General features: G+C 42.1%; 1 pseudogene; it reads left to right on the top strand.

Moving 5' to 3' along the window:
• The first annotated feature begins 6,254 nt into the window (after positions 1-6,254).
• Positions 6,255-13,299, top strand: LOC128055712 (tigger transposable element-derived protein 1-like; annotated as a pseudogene).
• The last annotated feature ends 5,841 nt before the right edge of the window (positions 13,300-19,140 follow it).

Below are 19,140 nucleotides of genomic sequence, written 5' to 3'. Positions count from 1 at the left end.
GTGGGCTAAGAAATTCTGTGAAACCCCAAATAGTTTTACTTCTACACCTGTAAGTGCTGGTTTAAGATTTTTTTCCTGGGGCGATTAAAAGAGATGGGAATACCATACCATACCACTGACCTGCCTCTTGAGAAACATGTAGGCAGATCAGGAAGCAACAGTTAGAACTGGACATGGAACAACAGACTGGTTCCAAATAGGAAAAGGAGTACATCAAGGCTGTATATTGTCACCCTGCTTATTTAACTTCTATGTAGAGTACATCATGAGAAATGCTGGGCTGGAGGAAGCACAAGCTGGAATCAAGATTGCCGGGAGAAATATCAATAACCTCAGATATGCAGATGACACCATCCTTACGGCAGAAAGTGAAGAGGAACTAAAAAGCCTCTTGATGAAAGTGAAAGAGGAGAGTGAAAAAGTGGGCTTAAAGCTCAACATTCAGAAAACAAAGATCATGGCATCCAGTCCCATCACTTCGTGGGAAATAGATGGGGAAACAGTGGAAACAGTGTCAGACTTTATTTTTGGGGCTCCAAAATCATTGCAGATGGTGATTGCAGATGAAATTAAAAGACACTTACTGCTTGGAAGGAACGTTATGACCAACCTAGACAGCATATTAAAAAGCAGAGACATTCCTTTGTCAACAAAGGTCTGTCTAGTCAAGGCTGTGGTTTTTCCAGTAGTCATGTATGGATGTGAGAGTTGGACTATAAAGAAAGCTGAGTGCCGAAAAATTGATGCTTTTGAACTGTGGTGTTGGAGAAGACTCTTGAAAGCCTCTTGGACTGCAAGGAGATCCAACCAGTCCATCCTAAAGGAGATCAGTCCTGGGTGTTCATTGGAAGGACTCATGTTGAAGCTGAAACTCCAATGCTTTGGCCACCTTATGTGAAGAACTGACTCATTTGAAAAGACCCTGATGCTGGGAAAGATTGAAGGCAGGAGGAGAAGGGGATGACAGAGGATGAGATGGTTGGCTGGCATCACTGACTCAATGGACATGGGTTTGGGTGGACTCTGGGAGTTGTTGATGGACAGGGAGGCCTGGCGTGCTGCGATTCATGGGGTCACAAAGAGTCGGACACAACTGAACGACTGAACTGAACTGAATAGCATAAAATGAAATCTCATAATTTTCTGTACAGTTGGATTTCAATTAGTACTATCTGTGAAAGCATCATCTGTCATACCATTAGTTATCAAGAATTAACTCTAGCAGAATGAGAAGAATAAAACACAGTTGTAGATATAAATAAGAACATATAGGCATGCATTTAAATTTAATATTCAGGTGAGGTCATTAAAAATAAACAGAAAGATTTATTGTTACCAGACAGTCCCGAGTTATTTTATGATGGGAAAAATTAGAGTTTTGTATATTGAAATTCATGAATGCTAAGAAACAAAAAAATAATTTTGTTGAAAGCTAACTGTAAGTTATTTTTAATAATACACAGACGTATGGATGTATTAGAGTAGAAATCAGAAGTGGAGAATCAGATAGCTCTATCTGCTTAAAGCAGAAGAAAGAAAAGATTTCACTCACTCATTGCTAACTAGGTACTGTAGAGAAACCGGGGAATTTAGAGTAGTAACACTATGATTGAGTGTTTCTAAACTTTGGTCTTCATCAAGCCTAAGTTACTAATCTCCCTCTTGTGTTATACTGGGCATAGGGAAAAAATGGCTTCAGTTTCAAAACCGGGTCACTACAGCAACAGTTTTGAAATCAATGTTTATAGTTTAACGGCCCATTTCCTCACAGTTCACCAAAACACCAGCTCTTGACCTATTTATTTCTTTCATTTAGATCAAATAAAAGGCTATAAAGAGTTTTGAACCTACTTGTGAATTAAATGAGGGTTCTTTTAAAAAAAATCTTTGATTATTCCATACACCTAAACAAGGTTGCGAGAAATAGCCCTATTTGAACACCATTTATTTATTTTTTGTATAATAGCATAGACATTTAGAGCTAAAGGGATCTTAGAAATAAACTAGTCTGTGTCAGTCAGGAATATGGATTTTACAATTGACAGAATGCAATCTCAAAACATCTTAGGCAAAAAGGAGAGTGGATTGGAATCAACCTCAGTGTCCCATTTAACTGCAGATCAGGCAATATACATGGGTCTCAGTGACACCTGGTCCAAATGCCACCAGAGTGATCTCTTACATCTGCTTTTCACTGCATGTTAGCACTTCAATTTCACGTGGCAGAACAAGGACTGCCAAGTGGTTGTGAGCCCCATTCTACACACTTTACCCAGAGATGGTGAGTCTTTTCACAGTTCCAGTTCAACAACAAAAACAAACAAACAAAACATTTCAAGTGAGCTTTCTGATTGGTCCAGCTTCGGTCAGGTGTCCCTGCGAACTAATCAGTGATAGCCAGGGAGGTGAATGAAGTTTTGTAAGAAAATGGAGGTCCAACACTTGGAGTATGGGAGAGAAACAGTTCCTGGAAGAAGGGAAGGAGATGATAGGCAGACACCCCCCAAAATCCATTCTGACTCATTTTACAGATGTGGAAAGTTAGGCTCAGAGAAATTAAGTGGCTTACTCAAGGTCACAGCTTGTACTTAAACTTGGCTCATCTGGCAGTCTGTCAAACACTTGCTTCACTCCCCTACACTGCTGCTCATTCTGTACAAGCTTCTTTTCAAGCTCTTTCAGCAGGAAAGACAGCAGGCCAGGGTGAAAGAGGGTGGAATTAAGGGTCTTAAGTTAAACTTCTTCCTAGTCTTTTGCTTAAGTTCTAACTTTACCAGTCTTTCTGTTGTCTAGTTTTGTTTTATTTTCTTGGTGGGGGAATGGACACTTGAAGCAGGAATCCCCCTCCTGCCCTTGTCAGTCTCAGGGGGCTTCAGCCAAGCTGAAGTTACATAATTATCACCATAACAGCCTACACTGGAGAGAGGACTCACAATGTGCCAGAGACTGTGCTTTTGATACATTCTCTCATTTAAGTCTCCTAACAGCCCTGTGATGGCAACCCACTCCAGTACTCTTGCCTGGAAATCCCATGGACAGAGGAGCCTGGTAGGCTACAGTCCATGTGGTCACTAAGAGTCAAGCATGACTGAGCGACTTCACTTTCACTTTTCACTTTCATGCATTGGAGAAGGAAATGGTAACCCACTCCAGTATTCTTGCCTGGAGAATCGCAGGGACAGAGGAGCCTAATGGGCTGCCGTCTATGGGGTCGCTCAGAGTCGGACACGACTGAAGTGACTTAGCAGCAGCAGCAGCAGCAGCAGCAGCAACAGCCCTGTGAGCCCTGCATTAATATCATTATCATCCTATTTGGGGGCTTTCCAGGTGGCGCTAGTGGTAAGAACCTCACTGTCAGTGCAGGAGATCTAAGAAACTCGGGTTTCATCCCTGGGTGGGGAAGATCCCCTGGAGGAAGATACGGCAACCCACTCCAGTATTCTTGCCCTGGAGAATCCCATGGACAGAGGAACCTGGTGGGCTACAGCCCACAGGGTTGCAGAGGCATGACAGAAGAGACTTACACACATGTATCCCATTTTGCAGTAAGAAAACTGAGGCAGAGAGAGGTTAATTAGTTTGTTGAAAGCTGTAACTGGGAAAGGATGTAGGTATTATCGGAACCCAGGCAGTTTGACTCCAGGCCCATTGATAGCCTGATTGTGTCTGAGACTCCTCAGGTGCCTGCTGACCTAGAGCAGGTTCAAGTCTGGAGATACGCTGTTTAGGCTTTGGAGCTAAATTAGGGTTTGAGAGCTGGTCAACTGCTCACTAGCCTTGTGATTTTGGGCAAATAAGTTCTTAGCCATTAATCTTTGCCAGAGATGACACAATGGATGAATGAAAGATGCCAGTGTCCTTTCAAATACTGTAATGATCAGAATTTTGCTTTAGAATGTGTGTGCATGTATCTTTGTATGAAAGTCATATTTGAAAATACCTCCCCCCGACCCCCCGCTTTCCCTGCATGCCTTTTTATTGTAAGCAAGCAGCCCAGCACCCAAGACATTACAGAAGTTTGTGATAAAAAAAAAAACTTATTTTTATTTATTTATTTGGCTGCCTTAGGTCTTAGTTGCTGCATGTGGAATCTAGTTCACTGACCAGAGATCAAACCTGAGCCTCCTGCATTGAGGTTGAGGTGTCTTAGCCACTGGACCACCAGGGAAGTCCCCTACCTTGGTTTTCTTATGTGTAAAGTGAAGGTAGTAATATCTGCCTCAAAATCTTGTAAAGATTGAGTGAGATAAAATGTTAGAGCCAACAGCAGAGTGCCTGGCAGAAAATAAATTTCAAAAAGGTCATTTTAGTTTTGAGTCTTATTCTTGGGGGCTGGGTCTGACTTTTGGGCACTCAAACCTTACACTTTTTTGAAGAGTATGAGGGTAGCTTATGTAAATAGGATTGTTCATGACCTGAAGCTTGACCTTGATCCACCTTCAACTTGGGCTGGCTGGAGGAGAGTGGGTTTGGTAACTCAGGAAGGCATGTGGACATGGTGCCAGGAGGGAGGAGACCCTTGCCCTCCACAGATGGTGTTGAAAAAGACAAGGCTGCCAGTTACCCTCTACTCCCTTCTCATCAATCAGGGGACTCTTTCCTTTGGAGGATATTGCTGCAGTCCTTGTTTTTTTCTTTCCTTTGTCATGGCTGCACCAGGTTTATCTCTGATATCATCTAATTTGTGCTATATTCAGGCCCCTCCCAACCTGAGGTTGGCCCTGGCAGAGCAAAATGCCTCCTGGATCTGTGTAATGATTGCACAAGTCCAACCTTACTTCCAGCCTTTCACATCCATTCTCACCTCCAAATATTTTAGCCACAAAAGGTATGCCTTTTGTTAAAACTTTAATCAGTTTTTGCCTGGATTTTTTTCAGGTCCCAGGTCTAGGAGCTCCTCCTGATTTGTGTGGTTGATAAAGGGTTGCACTTTGTGCTCCAGACAGGACCCACAGGAAAGAGGCGAGTGGTCAGCCATTCCACAGATGGGAACAAGAGCAAAAAAATGACCAAAGAGATGACACAATGGCTGAATGAAAGATGCCAGTGTCCTTTCAAATACTGTAATGATCAGAATTTTGCTTTAGAATGTGTGTGCACGTATCTTTGTATGAAAGTCATATTTGAAAATACCTCCCCCTTACCCCCCGCTTTCCCTGCATGCCTTTTTATTGTAAGCAAGCAGCCCAGCACCCAAGACATTACAGAAGTTTGTGATTCCTTCAGCTAAGATGGCTTGACCTATATATAAGCAGAAAAATCCCAGCTAGTCCAGGCTCTCTGAAAGTGGAACTATATAACACATTTCCCTAAGATAAAACGCCATGAAATCCTCTTGGTTTTTTCCAGGACCCCTTGAGTCCTTAAAGGGATAGAACTTAAGGCAATGGGAAGAGGGGAAAAAAAAACAAAGAAACCAAAACTCATGCAACTTGTGAAAGAAAAACAAAAGAAAGAACTGAAGGGAGCAGATTATGAGAAAGATTGAAATAAAATCAACAGAAAAGGACAGGAAAACCCAATGGAGGAGCCAATCAGAAGAGAGAAGGGACTGCTGGACATGCACACAGACACACAGACACACACACATTTTCAAGAAAAAGGTGCAAAGGAAACAAAACTGTTTGTTGTGGAAAAAGGAAGGGGGGCGGGGAGGGAGAAAAGAAAGAAGAGAGAAGCAGATTGAAATCTCAAGATCTAGACCGGGTCAAGCTGGAAGGACTGGCAAGTAAGAACCAGGGACTTGGTGGGGAATCCCATAGCGATCTGTTTACAAAAAGATAGGCTTATGGAAATTCCACAAGTGACTTTCGAGATTCAAATCCGAAATAGAGAAGGACCCAAAGCACACACTATCTGTGTGTATTATAGCCGCCGGACGAGCTTCTATCTAGAGGAAATTCTCCCCAGCCTTGAACAGACACTGAAATTTTACGTTTCAACAGACCTAAATACCCTCCACGTGGGCTCCAACAGTGCCTGGGGGGCCGGCCAGTGGCCGCGGTCCCGCCCCCCACCTGCGGCAGCCCCGCGGGCACGCGCAGCGCGCTGGGGCCGCCCCCTCGGAACTCCCCTCGCATTGTCTGTGCGCCAGGGAGTCTCCGCTTCCCCGGCGCGCTCCGGGTTATTGTTCTCCCTGCGCCCGCGGGGAGAAGGGAGGGACGGTTGGGAAGGGGGCGGCGGCGGCGTGCGGCGGCCACCTGGGCAGGGGCGCCTGGGTCCTGGGATCGTGCACACGGGGGTGGGTCCGTCCAATGCCACCTGAGGCGGGGGAGTCGGGAGGATGCGGGGGCCGCCTCGCGCCTCCCCAGGCCCGTTCCTGTCCCGCAGGTCCCCAGCTCCTGGGTGACAGCCGGACAGGCTGGGAGCGGGAAGCCGGGCGGGCGTCCCGGTGCCGCGCAGTAGCTCCCGCGGCCGCCTGGCAGCTCGCAGCTCAGGGGAGGGACGCTGTGACGCACCCTCCGGGTATTAGAACACTTCACCTTCTATTTATAGACACTCTTCCAACCGCAGACCTAGCTCTCCTTCCCTCCGTCGTGAAGTAAAGGACGAAAAATCCTACCTAGAATGGAAGCTCCTAATACGCAGTGATAAGGAAGAATTCCATTTTGCGCATTCCTTTGTAATTCCAACTATTAATTGCAGGTCTAGGGAGCTATCTCTGGCACAGGGAATTTCTGAAGCTTTAAAACCTAGGCGACTTTATTTTACATGTCTCCTAAACATATCAAATAGATTGGTCTCTTGGGAGTTCATGAAATATTCGCCAAGAATTTGCTCAAACTGGGTAAGGCACAAACTCACTGAATTCAGAAAAAGGATGCTTCTATCTGGCTTTCTGTATTTACTAAAAACTAGTAATTCTAACCATAAAATTTATTTGGGAGGGGACGTATATAGAAGGAAAATATTGCACATTTCAAACAAAAGTAAAGTTTGCCTTAAGGTTTGGTGGTTTGTTTTTTTTTTAATTGGTGCTTTTGGATACTGACTTTATGCTCTTAGATGTACACCATCCATGTAATTATAGGTGATTAAAAATAATTCTTACCTAGTCATAGTAACATTTGCAGTAATTAAAACAGGGGATTTTTTAAAACTGTAATTTATTTCTCATAATTTGGTTGTTTGTGCTGCAGTCAACACTTAAAAGGAAGCCTGATCATTATCTTTCATCTTGGTTTCTATTCAGTTTCACTTTCTAAACTCCAGTCAACCAAAGAAATACTGCCCTTTACATTTATTAACAAAAAAGATATACATATGTAAATATAAGCACTTTATATGCCTTTTTGAAAGGCTTTTTTTAGAGCCACAAAATTGAGAGCAATGTACAGAGATCTGCCATATAGCCTCTGCCCCTACCCAAGCATAGCCTCTCCCATCATCATTATCACTCACCAGAATTATACATTTTTTACCAAGGATGAGCCTACCTTTACAAATCAGTCACCCAAAGTCCATAGTTTACCTTAAGGTTTATTCTTGGCCTTGTACATTATATGGGTTTGGACAACTGTATAATGACAAATATTCATCTTTATAATACAAAGTCTTTTCACTGCTCTAAAAATCCTCTAAACTCTCTATAGGTCCATTTTTAAAAGCCTAGCTAAACCACAGATTGCTTACCATGCAGGCAATTCTAAGACCACAAAATGCAAGCAGAATACCCAGTGTGCCATTCCTGCTAACACCTAGTGTGTAAAGTGACGGGTATCTATATGTAAAAGCATTGAACAAAGCAAGGATGTTGGAACACTGACCTTCCTATGCCCTGTGCAGTCAAAGATCCCAGTATAATTTAGAGTGGGCCCTTCATATCCCCAGGGCTTCCATGGTGGCTCAGTGATAAAGAATCTGCCTGTGATTCAGGAGACGCCTGTATTATCCCTGAGTTGGGAAGATCCCTGGAGAAGGAAATGGCAACCCACTCCAGTATTCTTGCCTGGGAAATCCCATGGACAGAGGAGCCTGGCCAGCTACGGTCCATAGGGTCACAAAGAGTGGGACATGATTGAAGCAATTTTGCACACACGCACACAGTTCAAACCTTGTTTAAGGGCCAACTGTATTATGACTTGATTTTACTATACAAAAATCACATGCTATTACTGTAGAAGCATTTAATAAATTTTAAGAGCAACCACAATAGCAGTTGTTAGTGCTTTATAAAATATCCATTTCATAGTAGATCACCCTGTGAAAGACAATTTGGCAATAGCCATCACATTTTAAAACATATTAATATTTGCCCTTGGACCCAGCAGTTCCACTCCTGGGAATATATGCTACAGATGCCGTACACACATGTGAAGTCATTGGTTTGTTGCAGTGTTTGTACTAACAAAAAGTTAGAAACAGTATAAATGCCCTACAATTATGATACATCCATATACATCCATATTCCATAGGCTTGAAGAAGATTAAAGCAACCTCTTTTTGTGCTGACACACTAAGTGAAAAAAGAAAGGTGCAGAAACAGTGTAAAATATCATCAATTACATTACAAAAATAAACATAATGCTATGTTAATTTTATAAATACCAAATGTATATTTATATAGAAATATTTATGAAACTGGTAGCAATGTTTGCCTCCTGTGAGGTAACTGAGAGGCTAGAATGGGAGACAAACATTTTCTATTATCTATCCTTTTGTATCTCTGAATTTTGTTCCATAAGGATGCATCATCAATTTGCAAATTTTTAGTCTAAAATTACATTTAAATTCCTTTCTAAATTTACTGACATATGATAGGTCTCTCTTTAATTTGTAGAAGTTCTACATTTGGGATTATTATCATTTTAGAGAAGTTTACTCTGATGAAACCATACTAAATTAAACTAAACTAAACTAAACTTTTATCCTCCGCACTCTTTTATCCTAGCTCTACCTGATCCGTGAGTCATCATAGAAATGCTTTACCGAGAGGTTGCTAGTACGCTATTGCCAGCACTTTAAAAGAGGGTTCTCAGTTATTGATATATATTTTTCTCTATTCTTCTCGCATGTTATGAATGGGAGTAATGGCAAAGTTAATGGTCTATTGAGTATCTATTATAAAATAATTACTTAAAGATATTTTTTTATAACTCATCTATTTTATTTTGCACAAGACTGTCACTTAATGCAAGGGACTGTTTATCAGAAGTTGTATTTCCTACAATGACTTTTTGTGCTAGAGATCAAGTGGTTAGGTTTCAAACTATTCCAGTGGGATAATGGTGCACAGAGTGTTTCTGCTTCCCTTTTAAAACTGAAAAGACAGACGCATCAGGGTAGATGAGAGGTGTGCACTAAAAAGTTATACCAGACAAGAGATAAATTGTTTGTTTTCAGTTCCATTGTAGATATTTCTTTCTTCCCCCTTCCAGCTTCATTGAGATATAATTTACATATAAAATTGTGTACGTTTAAGGTGTACAAAGTGTTGACTTGATACCCTTTCCTATTGCAAAATCATATTGCAGGTAGTTCATGTAAGTTTGTGCTGTTACCCTTCAACATAACAACAGGGCTGGGTGCAGGATTGACTTTGCCAGGATGGTTTTCCTCAGAGGAACCAGCACCAAAGCCTTGTGATGAAGATGATGATGAAGATAAGGAGGAGAGATATCTTTGAACAAGCACAACTATTACTCACTATATGAACTAATGCACTTAGGGCACTTTGCAAGAGTCTGGCAGAGAAAGGGGGCTCAACATAGAATTATTATTGGAATGAGGAGAGGTTTATTGTAGTCTCCTGGGTCACAAGTTGTGTTTGGGGCCATAAGATAAGGGCTGCCCACATTCCACTATTCTTAAGAGCTGCCAAGCCCCTGTGCAATGTTTCCCACCTACAGGTACCACCATAGTGAACCGCGTTCATGATCTGTTCTATCTCTAGGCACCAGTTACACTATTGTTAATACAGGTAGACAGTGCTGGCATGGTGCTGTCCACGGGGTCACAAAGAGTCGGACATGACTGAGTGACTGAATAACAACAAGAGAGTTTTTAAATCATTAATTCAAGCTGGCTTTTCTCTCTACTTTAGCTAAGCTTTGTTCAAAGCAATAATCATGGCTTTTAGGTGTCAGTGACATATGTAATATACATATAATATTAGGATAAAATATATTATGTATATCACACTAGAATAAAACATGCTTGTCTGTGAACCTGCTGAAAGTATATCAACTCATGTAGCTTATTGACCCAAATGCTGTGTAACTGTCTTTCATAACTTTAAGTGGACCCTGTGAGACACTTGGCAGATATTCCTCCTCATCATGGCTTCCTGGGTGGCTCAGTGGTAGAGAATCCACCTGCCAAAGCAGGAGATGCAGGTTCTGTCCCTGGGTCAGGAAGGTCCCCTATAGAAGAAGATGGTAACCCATTCCAGTATTCTTGCCTGGGAATTCTCATGGACAGAGGAGTCTGGTGGGCTGTCGTCCAAGGGGTGGCAAAGAGTTACACACGACTTAACTACAAAACAACAATAGTGACAGCTCCCCTTCCCATCCGAGATTTGGTTGGGGTGGATGCTTCAGAAGCAGGAACAGTGTGATAATCACTGGCTACCCATGCTGTGAGCACATGCTTTCAGAGCAAAAAGCTCTTCTGGCTCCTGGCCATGCATGATTAGACCTGCATGTATTTGTGTCTGTGTGTCCATATTCAGGTAGACGTTTGCATTGCTTCTGGTCTCAGCTCAGAAAGGACACTCTCTGATAAATATACTCCAGTCGGTTATTTAAGAACCAGAGCACCTTATGTGAGTAGTGAAGATGTAGAAAGGATGGCAGTGTTTTGGGGGAAGAGCCCCAGTTTCTGTGACCTCTCTAGCAAAGCCTCAGGTTGCAGAAGAGTGAGAGGTTGTGGAAAACCTTATCTTTTGGCATTAGCCTAAGATATATTGGCTTAGATTAAATCATGCATACAAAAGAATATAAGGCATACCTCGTTTTTATTACACTTCAAGGTGTTGCCCTTCACAGATGTGTTTTCTGCAAATTCAAGGTTTATGGCAACCCTATATTGATCAGGTCTATTGGTGTCATTCTTTCCAACAGCATTTGCTCACTTTGTGTCTTTGTGTGACATTTTGGTAATTCGTGGAAAATTTCAAACTTTTTCCTTATTCTGTTTGTTATGGTGATCTGTGATCAGTGATCTTTGATGTTACCGTTGTTTTGGGGGGCCACAAACAGCAACCATATAAGACAGCAAGCAATTGATAAATGTTGTGGTGTCTGCTTCACTCTTCTCCTGTCCCTCCTCTCCTTGGGCCTTCCTATTCTCTGAGGCACAATGATGTTGAAATTAGACAAATTAATGACCCTACACTGGTCTCTAATTGTTCTAACGATAGGAAGAGTCGCATGTTTCTCACTTTAAATCAAAAGTTAGAAATGATTAAGCTTAGTGAGGAAGATCAGAGAAGGCAATGGGAACCCACTCCAGTACTCTCGCCTGGAAAATCCCATGGACGGAGGAGCCTGGTAGGCTGCAGTCCATGGGGTCACTAAGAGTTGGACACAACTGAGCGACTTCACTTTCACTTTTCCTTTCATGCATTGGGGAAGGAAATTGGCAACCCACTCCAGTGTTCTTGCCTGGAGAATCCCAGGGATGGGGGAGCCTGGTGGGCTGCCATCTATGGGGTCGCAACAGAGTCAGACTCGACTGAAGGGATTTAGCAGCAGCAGCAGCAGTGAGGAAGGTATGTCAAAAGCTGTGATAGGCTAAAAGCTAAGCCAAGTTGTGAATGCAAAGGAAAGCTTTTCGAGGGAAATTAAAAGTGCGACTCCAGTGAACACACAACGATAAGAAAACAAAACAGCCTTACTGCTGGCATGGAGAAAATTTTAGCCGTCTGGAGAGAAGATCAAAAGATCCACAACATGCCCTTAAGCCAAAGCCTAATCCAGAGCAAGGCCCTAACTCTCTTAACTCTCTTCAATTCAGTGAAAGCTGAGAGGGGTGAGGAAGCTGCAGAAGAAAAATCTGAAGCTGTTAGAGGTTGGTTCATGAGGTTTGAGGAAAGAAGCCATCTCCAGAACATCGAAGTGGAGAGTGAAGCAGTAAGTGCTGACACAGAAACTTCAGCAAGTTATTCAGAAGATCCGGCTAAGATAACTAATGAAAGGGGCTATACTAAACAAGAGATTTTCAATGTGGATGAAACAGCCTTCTGCTGGAAGAAGATATCATTTAGAGCTTTCATAGCTAGAGAGAAGTCAATGCCTGGTTTCAAAGCTTCAAAAGACAAGCTGACTCTCTTGTTAAGGGCTAATGCAGCTGGTAACTTGAAGTCGAAGTCAAATTCAGTGCTAATTTACCATTCCAGAAATCCCAGAGCCCTTAAGAATTATTCTAAACCTACTCTGCCTGTGCTCTATAAATGGAAAAATAAAGCCTAGGAGATAGCTCGTCTCTTTAGTACATAGTCTTCTGAACATTTTAAGCCTACTGTTAAGACCTAGTGCTCAGAAAGAAAGATTCCTTTCAGCTCCTTGACATTGCACCTGGTTACCCAGTAGTTGGGATGGAGATGTACAATGAGATTAATGTTGTTTTCATGCCTGCTAATACAACATTCATCCTGTAGCCCATGAATCAAGGAATAGTTTCTACTTTTAAGTCTTATTATTGAAGAAATAGATTTCATCATGCTCTAGCTGCCATAGATAGTGATTTCTCTGATGAATCCGGCAAAATCAGTAGAAAAACTTCTATAAAGGATTTACTATTGTGTATTCTATTAAGAACATTTGTGATTCATGGGAAGAGATAAAAACATCAACGTTACCTGGAATTTGGAAGAAGTTGATTCCAACCCTCCAAATGACTTAAGGCTTCAAGACTTCAGTTGAGGAAGTAAGTGCAGAAGTCATAGAAACACCAGGAGAACTGGAGTTGGAAGTGCAGCCTGGAGATGCGACTAAACTGGAATCTCATGATAAAACTGACAGATGAGGAACTGCTTCTTATAGATGAGCAAAGAAAGTGGTTTCCTGAGATGGAATCTACTCCTGGTAAAGATGCTGTGAAGATTGTTGAAATGACGAAAAAGGATTTAGAATATTACGTAAACTTAGTTGATAGAGCAGTCACAGGGTTTTATAGGATTGAGTGCAATTTGAAAGAAGTTATCCTCTGGGTAAAATATTATCAAACAGAATTGCATGCTACAAAGAAATTTTTTGTGATAGGAAGACTCAATCAATGTGGCAAACTTCATTGTTGTCTCATTTTAATAAATTACCACAGCTGCCCCAACCCTCAGCCACTACCACCCTGATCAGCTAGCAGTCATCAACAAGAGGCAAATCTCTCTACCAGGAAACCAGGAAAGTGATTATGACTCTTTGAAGGTGCAGATGATGGTTAGCATTTTTTTTTAGCAGTAAAGTATTTTTAAATTAAGGTAAGTATATTGTTGTTGGTTTTTTTAGACATAATGCTATTGCACACTTAATAGACTACAGAGAAGTGTGAACATAACCTTTATATGCACTGAGAAACCAAAAAATTCATGACTCACTTTATTTTGATATTTGCTTTATTGTACTGGTCAGCAGTTAAAGATTCCGCCTATAATGTGGAGGAGATGCAGGAGACACAGGTTTGATTCTGGGTCAGGCAGATCCCCTGGAGGAGAGCATGGCAACCCAGTCCAGTATTCTTGCCTGGAGAATCCCATGGACCTGAGCCTAGTGGACTACAGTCCATGGGGTAACAAAGAGTCAGGACACGACTGAAGCAACTGAGCACTGGTCTGGAACCAAACTTGCAAACAGTCTCAGATTTATTTGGGGCGTTTCTTAAAATCAGTTAAAAACTCCAAAGCATTTGTCTCTGACATGTTCCTGAATAAAATGAAAGGGTATTGTTTACAAAATTTAAAAATTAGCCACTCATATGTCTACCACCCCAGCTTAAGAAACAGGCTACTACCAGCCCCTTAGGAAGTGGCCGTGTGCCCATTTCTGAACATAACTGCCTCCCTGGCTGGCTTCTCTTGGGAACTACCTTTCTGAATTTTGTTCTGCTTTACAGCTGTAATGGTTATGTATGTATTCCTGAATAACATAGTATTTGATTTTATCTGCCTTCGAACTAGAAATAGATGGAATATTTGACAACTTGGTTTTTTTTTTTTTTTTTGCTCTGCATTCTATTTTTGAGCCTCATCTAGTCCCTTCTTTCCTCTCCTCTTTGCAGACCTCCAGCCCAGATCGCCTCTGGGATTCTTGCATTTATCTCCTGACCAGGATCTCTGTTGACAGACTCTTCCCTCCAGAATTCACTGTGCAAACCACCACCAAATCCTCACCTTCAAATGGGAAGTTATGTTTAAAACTATTTTCTAGCAGTGTATTCAAGTGGCCTGAGAAATGTTTATCTTTAAAATTTTGCACACACACAAAAATTTTGTATGACTATAGATTACAATGGAGATGAAAATGGCAACCCACTCCAGTATTCTTGCCTGGAGAATCCCATGGACAGGGAAGCCTGGTGGGCTGCTGTTCATGGGGTCACACAGAGTCGGACACGACTGAAGCGACTTAGCATGCATGCATGCATAGGTTACAAATCACACAAAATTTTAACAATGACTCTCTCTGGATGGTAGGATGATAAATAGCTTTTTTTTTTTTTTTCTTTGTGATTTTTTTTCTATTTCCCAACTGTTCAGTGGAAGCTTTGGATGCAAGGTTCAGGTCTTCCCTGCTTTTATCTTCTCCTAGTGACTTAGCAGCAGCAGCAGTGGTTTCTGAGGTCTGGCCTGGTGAAGAGGTGGGCGTGTGGGGTACAAGAGCAGAACATGGAGATCCTTTCTCAACGATACTTGTATTCAAAGCCACAGCCTTTCTTTTCCATCCCCAGGCCAGCACATCATTATTTCCTCTGAGTGAGGCAACCGGGCCCTTCAACCATTCTTGAAAACAGTGCCAGCATCGTATGCCACCTTTGCAAACACACAGGAGCCTGCACTCAGAAGGGCTTTCTGCTGCTATGCTGTCTTGATTTTATTTCTGAACCTATGTTTTGTATGTGGAATTGGGTGAGACAGTGGAGCAGAGGGCATACTCATGCATTGTATGTTTGCTGTTCCTGTTGCCACATGAGCACAGACTTCTGGTTGTCCCAAGTGTTTGTGAGCTCGGCAAGATGTAAGAGTGTTTCATCTTTGATTGAGTAAGTAGGGGCGCTGACAGCCCTGAGAGGTCATGCCTTCCATTCAAACCAGGACTTGTTCTGAAGCAAGAAAAAAGGCCATAGTATTCTAAAGACATGAACAGCCAAGGAATCTTACATCCTGAAAATGAAGACACAAAAGGAAACGGAAATATAGGGCACTCCATAGTTCCTTTTCCTTTTAGTCCTTCCCTACTCTTCAGAAAGTTGAAAGTAGAGGGTTGGTGGAGTGAGCACATATCAAGAAGTGAAATAAAAACGACTGAATTGGTTTTGTGCAGTAGTTTCCATTATTCTGGTAAGAATGAACTACATAAGCACCTACAATCTACAAAATATGAATTAGATCTTTTTAATGATTCTACTTATAAGTTGAATGCTCTTATACTTGCATTTAAAGTGGATATTCTACAATATAAAAATAAACAATGAAATTCAGGCTAATATTTTCAATTTTTGTTTACTTTTTGTTTTGTTTAGTCACTAAGTTGTGTCCAACTCTTTGGGACCCCATAGACTATAGCCTGCCAGACTCCTCCGTCCATGGGATTTCCAGGCAAAAATACTGGAGTGGGTTGCCATTTCCTTCTCCAGGGAACCTTCCTGACCCAGGCATCAAACCCGTGTCTTCTGCATCAGCAGGCGGGTTCTTTACCACTGAGCCACGAGGGAAGTCCCTTTGTTTACTTAGAATAACATGAAACAACAATATTTTTTAAAACATGGCAAGTTGAGAGAGACCATGGGAAAACTATTAACAGTAACTTTTGGGCCAACCCTCCCACCCACGCCTGCAAATTATAATTCCAAACCTAAAGTTTATGTTACCTTGCAGCTCATGAAATCCCAGGCCTTTTCTCTAAAACTCTTGTCTCTGCTGTGACTTCCTAAAGTCCATTTCCAGACCTAGAAGTCAAGAGATGACTCTTCTTTCTAAATCTCTGCCTTGTAATAGCCATACCCTGAGGGAACAGGTTGGGGTAGAGAAAGCATAGGAAAATCACACTGGTTAAAATCTCAGAATAGTGCCCCACCCCATATTAAAAACAAAAACAGAACACCTAGTGAGCATAAATTCCTTTAAGGCAAGGACCTTCTTCCTCTTGTGTTTCAGTTCAGTTCAGTTCAGTCGCTCAGTCATGTCTGACCCTTTGTGACCCCATGGACTGCAGCACACCAGGCTGCCCTGTCCATCACCAGCTCCCAGAGTTTACTCAAACTCATGTCCATTGAGTCAGTGATGCCATCCAACCATCTCATCCTCTGTTGTCCCCTTCTCCTCCTGCCTTCAATCTTTCCCAGCATCAGGGTCTTTTCGAATGAGTCAGTCAGTTCTTCACATCAGGTGGCCAAAGTATTGGAGTTTCAGCTTTAGCATCAGTCCTTCCAATGAACAGCCAGGACTGATCTCCTTTAGGATGGACTGGTTGGATCTCCTTGCAGTCCAAGAGACTCTCAAGACTCTTCTCCAACACCACACTTCAAAGGCATCAATTCTTTGGTGCTCAGCTTTCTTTATAGTCCAACACTCACATCCATACATGACTACTAGAAAAACCACGGCTTTGACTAGACAGACCTTTGTTGGCAAAGTAATGTCTCTGCTTTTTAATATGCTGTCTAGGTTGGTCATAACTTTTCTTCCAAGGAGCAAGCGTTTTTTAATTTCATGGCTGCAATCACCATCTGCAATGATTTTGGAGCCCCCCAAAATAAAGTCTGACACTGTTTCCATTGTTGCCCCATCTATTTCCCATGAAGTGATGGGACCAGATGCCGTGATTTTAGTCTTCTGAATGTTGAGTTTTAAGCCAACTTTTTCACTCTCCTCTTTCACTTTCAACAAGAGGCTCTTTAGTTCTTCTTTACTTTCTGCCATAAGTGTGGTGTCATCTGTATATCTGAGGTTATTGATATTTCTCCAGCAATCCTGATTCCAGTTTATGCTTCATCCAGCCCAGCATTTCTCATGATGTACTCTGCATAGAAGTTAAATAAGCAGGGTGACAATATACAGCCTTGACATACTCCTTTTCCAATTTGGAACCAGTCTGTTGTTCCACGTCCAGTTCTAACTTTGCTTCCCGACTGGATACAGATTTCTCAAGAGGCAGATCAGGTGGTCTGGTATTCCCATCTCTTTAAGAATTTTCCAGAATTTGTTGTAGTCCACACAGTCAAGGGCTTTGGCCTAGTCAATAAAGCAGAAGTAGATGTTTTTCTGGAACTTTCTTGCTTTTTCAATGATCCAACGTTGGCAATCTGATCTCTGGTTCCTCTGCCTTTTCTAAATCCAGTCTTGAACATCTGGAAGTTCACAGTTCACGTATTGTTGAAGCCTGGCTTGGAGAATTTTAAGCATTACTTTACTAGCGTGTGAGATGAGAGCAATTGTGTGGTAGCTTGAGCGTTCTTTGGCATTGCCTTTCTTTGGGATTGGAATGAAAACTGACCTTTTCTAGTCCTGTGGCCACTGCTGAGTTTTCCAGATTTGCTGGCATATTGAGTGTAGCACTTTCACAGTAGTGCTTACCATGGAGCTTTCCTATAATAAGGACTTAATAACTGTCCTTTTCTCAATAAACATTTTCTCCCTTAAGTTTAAAACACTCTTTTTTCATCAGACCTTTCTCAAACACCTTCAAAGTCTCTCTATTGCTTTAACCTACAAATTGAAACTCCTAATCAGACATTTTAGGTTCTATAATCTGGGTTCAATCTACTTTTCCTAATTCATCTCCCAAAACTCCCTAGAACTCTGTTAGTAATGGTTGAACAAATACGGGGTGATTGGATTACACAGCTCCCAGGAGTTACAGAAGCTACTGATGGATAAATCATTAGCTGTTTTTAGGGTTACATGATACACGTGAGCTCACATTAATGTCCCAATACTGGGACCTGGTGATGAGTCTTACAGACCCTAAATGAGAGTCGTAAGATATTTGATCTCAAAAAAGTCATCTCTGCAAGATCACATCCTAGCTTCTGCAGAAAGCAGGGACCCAATGCTAGTCAGAGAGAAGCCTGCATGTGTTTTTTAGTCCTCCTGGAAGTGTGTGGGCTTCCGCCCTATGGAACTCCCCACCGGGACTCTGGCAAATTCTTGGACTTTGAGGGCCATGAAATCATAGCGTAGCATTACTAAGCATCAGAATTTCATAAGCTAGTAATGAGCCATTAAGGAAGGTTTAGGGCAGAGACAAGCTTTTAAGGCAGTATAACCCAAGCAGCGGCTGTTCTCAGTGTACCTTTGTGGGAATCAATTGTGTTTCCCACATGTCTGCGTTGGGGAGATTCTTAACCTGATGGGGCTGGGAGAAACTTCAAGAGCCATCACATCCATTCCCCCTGTCCTTAAGATTAGAAAACCCTTAAATCTTTTTGAAAAATTACCAGTCTATCTCCAAACTTAGGGGGTAAGGTGCCGGGGTCCAGCCCTGGTGGATCCAGGGTAATTTGAAGCGGGGAGGGCATGGTGAGGAAAAACTTCTTTATTTAGAAATACAAAAGAGAGATTAGGAAAGAATAGTGTAGTAGGAAAATTCAGTGGAGAAAAGAGGCTGAATAACTTGGTTTACAGGGAAAGCCAATAAAACTTCAGGACAAGAAGTCTGCACCATCTACGTTAGGCCACCGGCGCTCGTTTGAATAGCGGAGGGTGCCGCACCTTGGGCTCCCTCTCTCACGGAACTTAAAAGCCAGGGCAAGTAAGTAGATGTGGCGAGCCTCCCCGCTCCAGAGGGGAATTCAGCCTGAAAAAGAGAGGGAGGGAGAGGAAGAAAGAAAGAGAGAGAGACACAGGGGGAGCCAGATTTCCAAGAAACTAGTTTGAGAGACTAGTCCGAGAAACTGGTCCATCCTTTATTGTTCAGAAGGCTTTTTATACTTTTTGATTGTACATAGAGATCAATGGGTAATACAAAATTATGCAGTGTCAGCAGC

The sequence above is a fragment of the Budorcas taxicolor genome, chromosome 11 (genome assembly GCF_023091745.1).
Source record: "Budorcas taxicolor isolate Tak-1 chromosome 11, Takin1.1, whole genome shotgun sequence".
Lineage (NCBI taxonomy): Eukaryota > Metazoa > Chordata > Mammalia > Artiodactyla > Bovidae > Budorcas > Budorcas taxicolor.
The sequence above is the reverse complement of the archived record's forward strand: the minus strand, read 5'-3'. Positions and strand labels throughout refer to the sequence as shown.